Source organism: Peromyscus eremicus, chromosome 10 (assembly GCF_949786415.1).
Source record: "Peromyscus eremicus chromosome 10, PerEre_H2_v1, whole genome shotgun sequence".
Lineage (NCBI taxonomy): Eukaryota > Metazoa > Chordata > Mammalia > Rodentia > Cricetidae > Peromyscus > Peromyscus eremicus.
This window is the reverse complement of record NC_081426.1, coordinates 19,727,449-19,743,404: the sequence shown is the minus strand read 5'-3', so window position 1 is coordinate 19,743,404 and position 15,956 is coordinate 19,727,449.

Genomic DNA, 15,956 nt, shown 5'->3' with positions numbered 1-15,956 from the left:
GATCAAACAACTATTTGTTAAATAAGTTAGTGTAGATAAAAAGAGCCATGGACTGCTGATCAAGACCATTGAGAATGATACTTTTTGGAGATCTTCAAGGCCAAATGGGACCTTAAGGGCAAATTTTCCAGAGAAACATCGATTGGATCTGAGCATTTGTTGCTCTATGTCACCTTGGAATTAAGCTCCATGAACTTTAGGTAGTGTACGTTAGCCATAGCAGACAGCTCAAGTATGTCCGGACACAACTGCTCTAGAAAGTATAAGCCAACAATCTTAAAGGCATTCTTGTGATGTTAGTTCTGCACTTGAGTAGAATGAGAGCTATGGCACTACTATGGGTGGTCTCCAGTAGAATTTATGAGATATCACATGAATTGCTAAACAGTCTTGTTAAATAAAAAAACTCAAAGCCAGATATTAGGGTGAAACCTAAAAGATCAGAGAAATAGAACTAGCCAGCCACGTTCTTACCTCTATGAAATCCTCAGCCTCAAGAGCATAAGTTACTGTTTCCTCACACCTTATATACCTTTCTCTGCCCAGACATCATGAGATCTCAAATGTTTGAATTAAAGGTATGTGCACCACATCTGGCTCTGTTCCCAGTGCAGCCTTGAACTCACAGAGATTCAGATGGATCTCTGTCTCCCAAGTGATAGGATTAAGTGTGTGTGTGCCACCACTATCTGGCCTCTACGTCTAATCTAGTGGCTGGCTCTGTCCTCTGATCCTCAAGGCAAGCTTTATTAGGGTACACAATGTATCACCACAATGAGATATATTGAAGAGCCAGAAAGCCTAGGCAAAGACTTGTTAGAAAGTAGAACTACCACACAGTACAGTTGGCACAGTCCACTGATGGGTTTTCTGATAGATCCTTCAAATGAGCTGGTCTTACATGTTGACCTCATACCTGGGTTTATGCAGGTGGATTAGCTTGGAGTTGAGTTCACTAAGGTATACCTGGAACTTAAGTCCATGTGATGGAACCTGGGATTTTCTATTCTAAACTTTGAACTTACTCTTTAAAAACTAATTTTTATTTCACTAATGGAATTCTCTATATTTTCATTTAAAATGATATAGGGGATAGATTCCTTAATCAGATAATTTCAAAATCAGGGTCATTTTGACATTCTTCTATGTTCATTTACTTTTCCCAAGGAATGAGTCAAACTGTCTATTTATTTGTATATCAGAAAATATCAATATGTACCCTTGATACTCTCAGTGTAATAGACAATGATGATGTATTCATTTAAAAGTATAGACCAGTTTACATTGGAAGACTGTCTTAGTTAAGGTTTTGTTGCTTGGAAAATATACCATGACCATGCAACTTTTATAAAGAAAATCATTTAACTGGGGCTGGCTTACAGCTCATCATCATCATGGTGGGAAGCATGGTGGCATGCAGGCACATATGGTGCTGGAGAGGTAGCTGAGAGTTCTACATATGGATCCACAGGCAGCAGGAAGTGACACACTGACCAGTCTGAGCTTCTGAGATCTCAAAGCCTAATCTCCCCCACAGTGATGCACTTCCCCCAACAAAGATACATATACTTCAACAAGGCCACAACTCCTAATAGCATCACTCCCTATGAACCTATGGGGCTCATTTTTATTCAAATCACCACAATCACTATACTTGCCCAGCCATCGCTAGATGTTAGTATGAGTTTTATCTCCTTTTCTGACTTTTGGCAGCCTGTGGAGGTATATTGTCTTATTAGAGCTTTTTTTTGTTGTTTGTTTGCTTGTTTTATTTGTTCTGTTTCCTTTTCCTGATTATAAAGGTGAATTTATTTCTCTGAAACAGGATCTGTTCTCAATGAACAGAGAAGACCAGAAAAGCTCTACAGGTGGCTTCCTAGTTGTGACCCCCATCCATAGCCTCCCTGCATCTGTTACTCTCCAGTGCTGGGAGGTGGGGTGCCTTTCATCTCAGAAGTGAAGGCTAGATTGAGGAGGTTGACTACCGTGAAACTCAGAACCTCCATGTGTACTGTTATTTTTATTTCAACTTATTTGGTGAGGGTTTCATTCATTGGTAAATATTCTGTTTTCTTCATGCCTGTAGTTATATGAGCCACCTAAAAGTAATTCATGTCAACTATTTCCCATAGCTGCTTCATCTTGAGGATATATTTGATTGATTTTTTTCCTTTAAGAATGTATTCCATTCTCATGATTTCTTTCCAGTGTTAAGTAATTTGGATTATATTCTGGACACCATGTATGTTAATTTGTAAGGAATTTTGAATCTACTGTTTTTATTAAATCTCTCTATCTCGTGTGTGAGTGTGTGTGTGTGTGTGTGTGTGTGTGTGTGTGTGTGTATGTGTGTGTGTGAATGTGTTAGGCAAATAACTGGAAATGGTTTAGGATGATTCTGTTTACTAAGAGACAGCTAGAGTCTCATGTCTAAATTTTTGTCTTCAGGTCTTTCTTCTAAGAGTCTGGGCTGAATATGAGCAATTCAAGAATCCACCAGTGCGTGGAGAATATATTTGTAGATTGCCTCTTGGCACTTTCTTTCCTAAGTCTCCTCACTCTTTGATTGCTTGACTTCAGTTTGCTGGTTCTCTAGGTAGAAGAAGGTCACCAGGGTATTTCACTCTACTGAGTCTCCTTTCTCAGCTCCACATGCCAAGCCAGTTGCACTTAGCTTAGGGATAAAAACTTCAAAAGTGAGAAATCTACTTTGAATGAGAATTTCCCGTCATTCAGTGTCCTCTCATCTAGTCTCCTCTCACTCACTTCATTTTTTTAACAGTTGTTCTTTTATTTTGTCTAGAGTTTTCATTGTTTCTAAAGTGAGAGGCTCTTAGAAGTGGGGAATTGCACATCCATCATTTATATTTGTCTCAAGCTAATCTTTTTAACTGAAGAAATATGTGGGAAAAATATGTGCTATAAAAATGTGCATATTCACAAGCACTATTTGGTTACTTATGTGTATGCTCATCAGCCTTTGGCTACTGAAAACTACTCACCTGACCACAGCTTTGGAAATGTAGTAGTTTTCTCATCTGATCCAATTAAAAACTCATTTCAAAACACTAATAAGTTAATTTTGAAAAGAAATGGATGTTTTCACTTTATGGTACTGTTTTTCAATATATATATTAGTCCACACTCACTATGTTGTGAATTGCATATATTTTTAATATGTATCTAGTTCTTATGTCTAAAACACATTTTTGACATCCAATACTATAAATGTAAAATTGTATTTCTATAGCCTTTTCCTTCCAGGCTTGTGCTGTGACTCTACATACGTCTTTTTTGTGTATTTCAACATTATTATTATTATTATTATTATTATTATTATTATATAAAACTCCCTTTTTGATACCTATTTTGCCTGGTAATTGGATCATTGATCTTTTTATTCATATTGGTTTGTACACACACATTTTTTAAAAACTTATATCTTATAGTTACTTCACTATAGTATCCTGTAAATAAAAAATGACATTCAAAATTAGTCTTCTTATATTTCTAAATTTTAAGTTAAAAGTTTCCACTTGCCCAAAACTTAGCAGTAGTTTATTATGACACACAAGCTAGTCTCCAAAAGTTTAAATTATCTTATTTTATTTAGCAAATTCCTTGTGGTTACCAGACCTTTGTATGGGGAGTTTATGAACTTACTGGCTAGTTTTATATGAACCTAACACAATCATCAGAGAGGAGGGAGCCTCAATTGAGAAAATGCCCTATAAGATCAGATTGTAGGCAAGCCTGCAGGGCATTTTCTTTATTAGTGATTAATGGGGGTGGGACCAGCTCATTGTGGGTGGTACAATCCCTAGGATGGTGGTCCTGCATTCTATAATAAAGCAGGATGCACAAGCCATGAGGAGCAAGCCAGTAAGCAGCACTCCAATGTGACCTCTGTATCAGCTCCTGCTTCCAGATTCCTGTTCTATTTCATTGCCAGTCCTGAGTTCCTTTGATGATGAACTGTGATGTGGAAGCATGAGCTGAATAAACCCTTTCCTCCCTTAGTGGCTTTGGTCGTGGTGTTTCGTCACAGCAATAGTGACCCTAACTAAGACATATGTCATCCCAACCTCAGATGTTTTAGTGAACACATTTGAAACTTATGAGTATCTGTTTAGATAATTACATGGTTATAACCTCACCCAACAAATTTAACAATAATACATTTTCATTCGATATTCACTAATTGTGTTTATCATCTGAAACCATAGGTTCCCCATTGTCTCCATGTCTCTTTTTATAATTTTGCTATTTAAAATAAGCCATAAATAGGGTTAAGGAGATGGTTCAGTCGGTAAATGCCTGCCGCACAAGGCTGAGGACCCAAGTTCAGTCACCAGAAGCCATGTAAAGAACCAGGTGTGATGGTGTATGCTTGTGCTTGTAATCCCAAAGATGAGGAGGATAAAACAGGTAGATCTCTAGGACTTGGTGGCTAATTAGCTTAGCCTACTCCTACTAGGTAAGCTAATAAAGCACCCTATCTCAGAAAACAAAGTGGACAGCTCCTGAGGAATGAAACCAAAGTTGAATTCTGGTATCCTCATAAATATGGACATGCACGCACCCACATGAATAGACACACACACACACACATGAATAAACACACACACACACACACACACACACACGTAACAAAATAAAATAGGTCCCTAAAGCCGGGCGGTGGTGGCGCACGCCTTTAATCCCAGCACTCGGGAGGCAGAGCCAGGCGGATCTCTGTGAGTTCGAGGCCAGCCTGGGCTACCAAGTGAGTTCCAGGAAAAGTGCAAAGCTACACAGAGAAACCCTGTCTCGAAAAACCAAAAATAAATAAATAAATAAATAAATAAATAAATAAATAAATAAATAAAATAGGTCCCTAATGAACCTTCTTAATGCTGCAACCATCTAGTACAGTACCTCATGTTGTTACCCTACCATAACTGTAATTTCGCTAGTTATGAATCATAATACAAATATCTGTGTTTTCAGATGTTCTTAAGTGACCCCTGTGAAAGAGTTGTTTGATCCCAAAAGGGTGGTGACCCACAGGTTAAGGACCACTGGCTTGTTTTATCTTATAACTTTCAAATAACATGTTTGTTAGTATTATATAAACAATGGAGTGGAATTATTAATGTATTGAGTCTTTTGCTACATACCACGGGACCACAAAGCATTTTCAAAATTGCTTCCCTGTAGTTTTTATTATTGTGGTAAGAACATTTACCATGAGATTTACCCACAGGATGTTTTAAATGCAGAAGCAGTACTCTTTAACCACAAGAACAACCTTGCACTGTTGACCTCTCAAAATGATTCATCTTACATATGCAAAGCTTTACACATGTGTAATACTTGCTTCCCCCTTCTCCCTCTCTTACAGCAACTCCTGGAAGATTTCACTCAATGCTCTGTATCTATGAAACTATATTAAATACCTCAATATATAAATAGTTATCTTTATTATCCTATGACTAGCTTCCTTCCCTCAATATGTTGTCTTCTAGGCATAATCATGTTCTCTGATGTAGCAGTATTTTTTTCACTTTTCATTTTAAACCTTGAGAAAAAATACATTATAACGTAGTTAGTTTTTTTTCTCTTTACTCTTTCGCGGCTTACCACCCAGATCCCAAATAATCACAAGGAGACTTATTGTTTTTTGTGAATGCCTGGCCTTAGCTTGGCTTCTTTCTAGCCAGTTTTTCTTAACTTAAATTATCCTATCCACCTTTTGCCTCTGGACTTTTACCTTTCTCTGTTTCTGCATATCTTTTCTTTCCTTCATACTCCATACGCCATGTCTGACAGTGTGGCTGAGTGGCTAGCCCCTGGCATCTTTTCTCACCCCTCTCGCTTTCTTCTTCTCCTCCCATTTATTCTCTCTGCCTGACAGCCCCCACTATTCTCTCTCCTGCCTAGCTATTGGACTGTCAGCTCTTTATTAGACCAATCAGGTATTTTAGGCAGGCAAAGTAACACAGCTTCACAGACTGAAACAAATGCAACATAAAAGAATGGAACACATCTTTGCATCATTAAACAAATGTTCTACACCATAAACAAATGTAACACATTTTCAACTAATATTTTACAACATTACATGTATGTGGTGTTTCTAAAAGAAAGAAAACAATCTGAAATGGTATACAGGATATGGTTTCCATTGACATTGGAGAAAAGGGAAAATTGTAAAGACAGAGAAATGCTTGGTCATTTGTGAAGGGTGAACAGGAATAGATGTAGCATGAAAGGCATCATCTTTTTAGACTCTGAAACTACTCAAGGAAGTTTATTGAGGTTTCAATACACATTTATCACACATTTATCAAAACCCAACAGTGGACAGTGATGCAAACTAAGACCTCAGGTTAAAATACTTTAGTGTCTGATCATCCATATTAGAGAATGGACCACAGTAAGCCAAGGTGTATTAGGATAGAAACTGTAGGCAAATTGTGGAGGAGAGAAGAAAATCTGTATCTTCTGCTTAATTTATTTATAAATCTTGACTGCTCTAAGGTATTATCCAATGAAATAGAATGTGTTCTTACTCAAAGAGAAATTAAAATTTAAACTACACAAATTACATCTCTTTAATCCTTACCTACCAGCCTCATTCTAAAAAAAATAAGTAAGAATTTGAAGAAAAACCCTATAATTTATAACAGGAATGGAAAAGACATGTAGATACTATCTAGGGCCCTGGGGTAATGTTTAAGCAATTAAGAATACATTTATCTTTATTCTGGAATTCATGTGTAGAAATCTGTACCAGATTGAAGGTTACTTGTGTCTAAAGATATTGTTGAGGTTAAATTTGCCATAGCAACAGGCAATAACTCATTTTTTTAGAAGTATTCATTTCTGTCCTTTCTGATGGCATCTGTTTCCACTGGATTTTTCGGCTTTAATATTCTCAAAATTGAATCCTAACGATGCAGTCCCGGGCACTTGGAAGAACTGATTTTATGCAAATCCTGCTAACAGAGCTTACCTCAAATTTCTTGTGAGGTTTCTACACAGGGTTTCTGTGTGTAGCTTTGCGTCTTTCCTGGAACTCACTTACCACAAATTTCTTGCAAGTTTTCATGGGTAAGGTTCCTCTCATGTTGAGCTCACGGCCACAAGGGCAAGAATCAGAAGGATGGCTATCAACAGAAATGACTCACTGTTGGAATAGATCTGTAAGCTCTTAACATCCAGGAATCATATGATAGATCACATGGGGTCAAAAGATTAAAAAGAAGAGTAAGACAGTATTAAAAATTACCACATCATTTTTTGAAGTCATTGCTTAAAAAGGATCATATAATTCTCTAATTGTCTAGAACAATGAATTTGTATTCAGTAGAGCAAAATAATATACTAATTTGTAGATTTCTTTTTATCAAAATAATCCCTAAGTACTATGCTATTATCATTTAATTTGTTTTGTTTTCCACCTATGATTTTATATTAACTAGTATTTACTCAATCTGTTAAAATACTATATTTAGTAAATTATATTTCAAACGTTATATATTTAATGGGTAAGATACATTTAGCACAAGAAATTGGCCCGTGTATTTATGGCTGCAAATACATCTTAAGATTCACAATCAGCATGCTGGAAATGGAGTACAGCCAGTGTGCCATCCTAGTCTAAGTGGAATAGCTAAGAACCAAGAGAGTGGCAGATCCAGTGCACAGCAAGTTGCTCAAGTCCTACAAAGAGGGCTTGTTTCAGTACATGTCCCCAAGCCACAACAGACCAACATCCAGGCTCAAGGAGCCAGGCAAGAGGAATTCTTTCTTTTTCAGTGTTTTTGTTCTACTCGGGGCTTCAACTGTTTGAATAAAGTCCAACTTCCTTAGGGAGAGTTTGCTGCCCTCAATTTAAAGACTCAAAGCCAGAATTATCAATGGGGAGCACTGCTGGGCATCCTGTGCTTCAATCACACTAACACACAAAATCAACTCTCAGACCAGCCATCCTTTATTTCATTGACTAATGAGCTCCAAGGGTTGGGGGAACATCATTTTAATGGATGTGTTAGTTGTAGTTCTTGAAAACTGATAGTTATAATTGGAGCATGACAGGAATCATGAGTTGGCCAGTGTGCCAAGTTACTACTTCTTCCTTGATAATAAAATTGGAGTTGGCTGTATGAGTGCACAGAAGTGATTGCATTTTCACACCCAGTATCGTCTGAAGTGGCTGTTTGACCAAATCATATCTAATGTAAAATTGTGCTGGCTAGTATTATGTCAATTTGACACAAGCTAGAGTTGTCTACAAGGAGGGAACCTCAGTTAAGAAAATGCCTCCAAGAGAACCAGCTGTAAAACATTTTCTTAACTAGTGATTGATGGGGAGGGCCTAGTGCATTGTGGGTGGTGCCATCCTTAGGATGGTGGTTCTGAGTTCTATAAGAAACCAGGCTGTGCAAGCCATGGGGAGCAAGCCAGTAACCAACACCCCTCTATAGTCTTTGCAGCTCATGCCTCGAGGTTCCTGCCTTCTTTGAATTCCTGTCCTGATTTCTTTTAGTGATGAACAGCAATATGGAAGTGTTAAAAAAGATAATAAAATAAAACAAAACAGCAACAGCAACAACAACAACAAAATCTTTTCTTCTCCAACTTGCATTTTGATTATGGTGCTTTGTTGCAGCAATAAAAACCCTAAGACAGGAATGAAATGATTGCTGTTACGGTCCCCCCTGGGCCTTAACACACTGTATTACTCACCTCCATCTCCTTTTCCTATTCGATGAACATGTCTGTGACCTATCCTTGATGAATAAGATGAAATTAGCCTCCCAAAAGAAAAATGAAATTCGAGAACAAAGAACACAATATCCTGCCTAACTTGCCTGCCATTGAGCAGGAGGAAATACATACAATTATTTGCACATTAAGCTAAGAAAAAAATATTATTTCTCTGTATTAAACTAAGCTCCTTATGGTTTTGCCTCTTCCTCATATTAGCTTAATATTTATCCTAATTCCTCCTTAGCATAATCCTTCTATTGCTTAGAAATCAATTATTACTGCATGTTTCTCGGTAGTTTCTTTCCTAATAGTAATTATTTTATTGCTCGTTCTCCAGTTATATCACCATTGGTCAGGGAGATGGTGGTTTGAGGATAGAAAAAAATGGTCTTACACAGGCCATCCATCCACAAGAGCTGCCAGCTGACTCAAATAAAGAGCTGCCACCAGTGGATCAGACTTGGTGCCTTGGTAAAGGGATTTCTGGGTAAGATGGCACCTAAACACAGCCTTGTGTACCTGAAAAGAGTTAGAAAAAGAAAAACAGACTGTACCCAAAGAGAGAAAGGAAATCTTCCGTTATTCACAGAGATTGTGATTAAAAAAAAAATACAAAGAAGACAAGTAGTAGATGGACTCAAAGCCAAGTTCAACACAGTTCTAACCACACAACACCCCGCATTGGTGAGGGGAAGCCTAACCACATCCAGAAGTTGAGCCAGTTGGACTTGATAAAAAGAGATGGACAATTCTTCTCTGACCACAGTCCCATAGTGTCAAAAAAGAGTTATGAGCATTAGTGAGATGGCAGAGCCCCCAGAAGATGGGTCAGAAGAGATATCAATATCATCTTGAAAGGGAAAATATTATCTAAACTGAGCCAATGTGAGAACCTGAGAATGGAGAATAACTACAAGTGAGGGAGCCCGAGTGTATTCTGCGAGGGCCCCAGAATGAGAGACAATCCGAGGGGAAAGGCCAGATACAGACAAGCCAAATGTGCTTTACGTTAAAAAGAAAATTAGGTTCTGAGAGTAAAATGCATAGAGAAAGGTACACCCCCCCCACACACACACACCCAAGAATGCTCACACTGATGCTAGAGTTTGCTAGCCCTGGTGCAGGCGAGTGGGTAGATCAACCTCTGGAGCCACCTACCTGTTAAGATCTCAGATTAGGGAAGTGTATTGTCCCCAGGAGTAAAAGATGTTATGGGAATTCTTAATGTCATAGGTGGCAGCCTGGCAGGATTTCTAAAGAACATTCAGGGCTCATGAGGTAAAGTGAGTTGTAGTGCGGTGACCCTCCCCACTAGAAGTGAAAGAGGTCCCATTGTATTGTGCTTCAGATATGTTGCCCCCAATTCTGACTCCTGGTTAGCAAGAAAAAGGAAGTAAGATTTGTCTCTTGAGTTAATTTGTATCAGTCACAGAAGCTGTGGGAAGCTTGGTAAACTTTCCTTTGGGGAAGTGAGGATTATAGACTAAGGGGCAGTCTCAGCAGGGTACCTACGGGTACCTAGGACTTCCTGACATCCTCTATAGGGTTAAAGAAAAGAGCTCACTGAAGGTGAGCATGGCCTGAGCAGCACCCCACCCCCCTGTCCCCAAACCTAAGGCTATCATTCAGGGTTGTAGAATCTGACAATTCTGAAGCTTCAGAGGTCAGTTTGACACCAGAGCTGCCCTTTGGCAGTCTGTTTGACATCAGAGAGTCTTAAATATGCAAAGGCCGAGGCTGGAGAGACAGCTCCAGGCTTCAGAGCATTTGTTGCTCTTGCAAGGGACCTGTGTTTTGTTTCTAGTGTATGTGGGGTAGCTCAGAAGTACCGGTGTCTGCAGTTCCAGGGAGCTCTGATGCCTCTGGCCTCAGAGAGCACTTTCATCATAGGCACACACACACACATACACACACACACACACACACTTAAAAATACTGTAAGTAGATCTTTAAAAGTTAGACAAAGTCAGGTCCTCTGCCTGTGCAAACAGATCACTGCTGTGGTTACTTGACTCTCCCAACACACTCAGAATTCACACACCAGCTAAGCCTTAGCCACACTGGGGGTAAGATCTGTTGAGTCTCAGGATAGTGACAGAACTTGTCAGGCCCACAGACTGTAAAGCCAACTGTGCTCAGCAGAGGCCCCTGGTGTCTAAAGAAGGGAAGCTATTAAGTGAAGAGAGCTCTAAGGGTTGCAGGACACGTGTCCAGTATAGACTCAGTCACAGCACAAACCGTAGCAAAGACAAGAGTCCACAATGTCCTCCCTTGCTCTGCATATAACCAGAACTGATTTTCAAGGAACAGGAGACCATTGTCCAACACTTCTCTACTTGTGTTGACTCAGAGCTTCTGTGACTCCCATTTCTTGTACAGCAGTTTCTTTAAAAATACATTGATGACTCTGTTTTAACTGACACATAGCAACTTCTTGTCCTGTTAGTGGTGATGGTGACATGTCAATACACTTGAGATATTAATTCAGGATGATCCACATTTCTGTCGCCTTACTTTTTATCACTTTATTTTTTTGTTTGGAACATTTGAAATACATTCAACTGGCAACTGGTACTCAGTTAATTTTGTCAACCACAGTTTTCTACTATGCTGAAGAGAGAAAAACATGTTTGCTAAACCCTGACCCAACCATGGGCTAAAGCTGAGTTCAGCCTGACCCCCAGGCCTGTACAATACTTACAAGAACTTTTGCTACCCTGCATTGTTCTGTTTCTGTAACCACAAGGCGTTCTGTTCCCCATCAAACAGAAAGACCTTGGTGACATAACTCTGCCTTATACTGATTAAAAGTTCATATCCTGTCACACTTGCTAACAGTTGTCATGGCTGCATTAATAAGTGGTACCAAACTTGTGGTTTTTACCTATATAGCCCCTGTGCTCTCTCAGCTCTGGGTGCCTCTAGATTTGTACTCACAAGAGTCCATGCACCCAGCTGGATCTGCATGGTTCGATAAAAACTTCAAATTCACAAAGAACTCACCCTGAAGCTGGGAGGTGGTAGCATACTCATTTAATCCAGGCACTCAGGAGGCAGAGGTAGGCAGATCTCTGAGTTCGAAGCCAGTCTGGCCTGCAGAGTGAGTTCTAGGACACAGCCAAGGCTACACAGAGAAACTCTGTCTCAAATAAATAAATAAATAAATAAATAAATAAATAAATAAATAAATAAATAAATAAATAAATAAATAATAAAAAGAGCTTGTCCTGGTCTCCTTCTGTTGGTTGAGAATAGCCTGGCTACAACAATGCCATACACACACAATAAATACGTATAAAAGATGAATGTCTTCGCTATGCATTAGACTAAAATAGAGAATCTTGTTCAGTAAGCAAGAAAAAAATATGACTAAAGATGTTCCCACTGGCAAAAATTGACAATGTGTGCATCAAAATATGTTGATAGTGATACTGAATAAATTAACAGTGCATGGCTTCACATTCCTACAGACAAGACAAAACAATACAAACGTTTAAAGGAAAAATAGATTTTGTGTAGTCGACGTCATGTACCTACTGTAACAGGGAGCAATGGAGTAAGTTGAGTAAAGAAGTCTGCACAAACCTTTATGTGAGTTTTCTGCTATAAGGTTCCATGTGAGGTCACCGATTCATACGTAGCACAGTAGCTGCGAAATCACAGTGAAAGTCTGCATAGCTATGAAAATGAATGTGCTACATGAACATTACAGAATTTCATAAACCCAATTTAATAAAGCAAATAACAAAACTATGCATGCTGGCTGACCCATTGAATTACATTTAAAAGGATTTTAAAAGAGAAAGCATAAGTAAAGATGTAAGATCGAAAGCTTTTTATGCTTTCAATCAGGAAGAATAGCATGTGGATATTAATACAGATTTTAGCATCATGACAGTCTGTAGGGGAAGAAAGGAGAAAATTAACAGGGACATAAGCAGTTTTCAAATGCAGTAGTGGTATTTTATTATTCAAGTCAGGATGTGGGGATCCATTATGACAGTTAAATAATTATTTAAAAATCATTTATATGTTTGAAATATGCCAGAATATGTTTTGAGAGATTGCTCCAGTTATGAATAGATTGTTGGCAATGTGTTTGGATGAGAAAAAAGCAGCTGGGAAATTACCACCATCGTTCTGCCGGGAGGTAATCCTGGCTTCAGCTCAAGGGTTGGCAGCAGACACCAAGAGAAGTGCATGGTGAAAGTGTGTATTTTGGAAGGTAGAATCAATTGATTTTCCAGAAGAAATGGTGCAAATGCTGATTAAAGGGGAAATTACAAGATGATTCCAAGTTTTTTTTTTTTTTCAGCCATGCTAGCCATTGGGTATCTTAACTGACTAAATTCAGTATAGAGAGGCTGAAATCAAAGAGAGGACATGAAGTTCTTTCAAAAGACCGACTCTTGGTTTTGGTTGCATTTTTAAACTGTCTTTTTAGTCTCTCAACTTTTATTAGGTTTCTCCTTCTGGTAACTGTGTGAAAAATACATTCATTTCATAGTTTAGGCTTTTTTTAAATGTAGGCATTTATTGATTAAAAACTATTCTTTTTCACCCAGTAAGCTTGGGGATACTGTTTCCATTTTAGAGTGAATGAGTTGCAGGCTATAAGTCCAAGGCTGAAATTGAGGTTTGTGGATCCTTTACTTTTGGATGATGTTTGCCTTTAGCACTCTGAGCTTATCTAATGTCATTTTTTAGTCTGTAGCATGTCCTGTATTTTGGCCCTATCAAGACTGGATTCTGTCCATTCACTTTGTTCCTTGAGTAACATACTTCTTTGTTCTCTATTAATCAATTGATTGATTAATTTTGCCATTAAAAATGTGATCATTTGGTTTGTAAATCTAGAAGTCAAATTCTCTCCATTCCATAGTTTTGATTTTTGTCTGTATGTAAATTATTTAACACTGTGGTGGAGCATGAACTTATATACAGCTGTTGTTTGTGTTTTTGTTTTCAATGTTTATTTTTATTTTATGTATACATGTGTGCTCCTGCACCTATGTGTGTGTGCCACGTGCCTAAGAGAATCCTCCAGGACTGGAGACACAGGTGACTGTACCCCATCTGATGTGGGTACTAGGACTGGGATTCAGATCTTCTGCTAGAACGGCAAGTGCTCTTAACCTCTGAGCCATCGCATCAGCCCTTCATTTGTTTCTTTAACAGAGATTTCCTTGAATGTGAAGAGGGAGTGAGAGAGCAAGAGAGACAAAGAAGAGGCCAACGTTAGTCTGTGCAGTGGCTGTACACTGACCTCCTCTTTTGTCATAAATGGCATGTTTGCATGGTGCCTACAAACCAGACAAAAGGGAAAATTGGCGTTGCCTATGTCTTTGGTTGTGGTGTGTTCTGTCTTGATCTGTTAATGACTTTCTTAATTCACTCCTACACATAGATGCTGTTAAATACCCTGATTCTCTCCCCTCAGACCTCCGTCTCTGGATTTAGGCAGGCATTTTCTATTTCAATTGTAATCTTGCACTGCTTTTGAACAACACCCTTTGTTTACCAGGCCTGGGTAAGTTTTAAGTTAACCAAACAAAGAAAGTCACTGTAGACTAGTTCTTTATGTAGCCCACAGATGGGTTAGAATTGACATATCGAATTTGCTTGGTTGTGCACATAGTTTTGACTATTTCTCCATTTTCTGACTGAGGTGGTTGTCAATCACTAAAGTTGTTTCTCTATAGCTTGCAAGAAGAGTAGGGATTATAAATGGTAACTCAAGACAAAAGTCCATGATAGGTGATACAGAAACAATATGTTTAATGAGGTTTTAGAAAACTTGTTGATGGAGATTTCCTCTGATAGAGGTTAACAAAAAGGTTGACATAAGCAAAAGACTGCCAGATGTAGAATAAGCTAAATTCCCTGGAGATCCTGCCCAGGTGTTTGTTTTAATGGCCGTGTCACAAAGTATCTTCATTGTAAAATGCAGGCAGAGTCTTTCCTCTCCTGCCATTGTTCTCTCCAGCCTTGTGCTCCTACTGTAGGATGATACAAGTATGGAATGATGCTCCATGTCCTCAGGCTTCCAGACTCTAGAACACTGAGTCTAATAAGTCACTTTCTTTATCATTGTCCAGCCTCAGATACTCTTTCTAAAGTGGCAATAAAGACTAAGACAGCTCTAGTCTCTCCATTTAAGCAACATGGTGATCTAACACAGGGTATGAAAGCCTTAGAAATGTTTCCTCTTCTCTCAGTTACTACTGATCATAATTAACATTCTTGTAAAGGTATACTAAAAAATAAGCAAAAGATACAATTAAATAATTAATGTATGTTGGTATTGTAATAATGATGATATTACATTCTTTTACCCAAGTGTTGTTATAATTTTCACTGTAGTACATAATTTCTACCATACATTTTACTTTTTATTGAAAGTAAATTTTATTGAAAGTAGATTTTCTCATACAATGTATTTTGATTACATTCCCCCCAACTCCTCACAGATCTTCCCCACCCCCATCTAAATCCAAACCATTTCTTACCTTCGCTCATTAGGAAACAAAGCTCTAGTTTTTTGTTTTGTTTTTTTTTTAAGTCAAAGTAATGTGTCGAAGTTAAGCAGTGTTTTATAGACTAAGAGTTTTATAATGCCCATAACCACAAGAAAGAAATATACGAGAGGAGAAAAGATTTGGCACATTTGTCCCTGAATCTATGAGCAGAACAGAACAGTTCTTCCCAGTTGAAAAGCATTCCAACTTGGTCCTCAGAAAGCAGCAAATAAAGACAAAATAACAAACTGAAGTCAATACTAGTGAATTATTTAGGTTTGCTTCAGAGAAGTTCATTTTAATGTACTGCAAGTTTAAGGAAAACTTTCCCTAAAAGACTTCATATTTCACTAGACAGCTTGAGGTCTTGACCTTATATAGGGCAAACCATTTTCTCTTGTATAAGAGGTAATCAGAGGTCAAGAGGTAAAGGAAACGTTCTCATAACATTTTCAGCACTTAAAATACTCAAGACAGCTGGGTGGTGGTGCATGCCTTTAATCCCAGCACTCAGGAGGCAGAGACAGGAGGATCTCTGTGAGTTCGAAGCCAGCCTGGGCTACAGAGTGAGTTTCAGGAAAGGCACAAAGCTAAACAGAGAAACCCTGTCTCAAAAAACTAAACAACAACAACAAAAAAAAACTTGAGATATAATGTCAATTTAGCAAAAAAAAAAAAAAT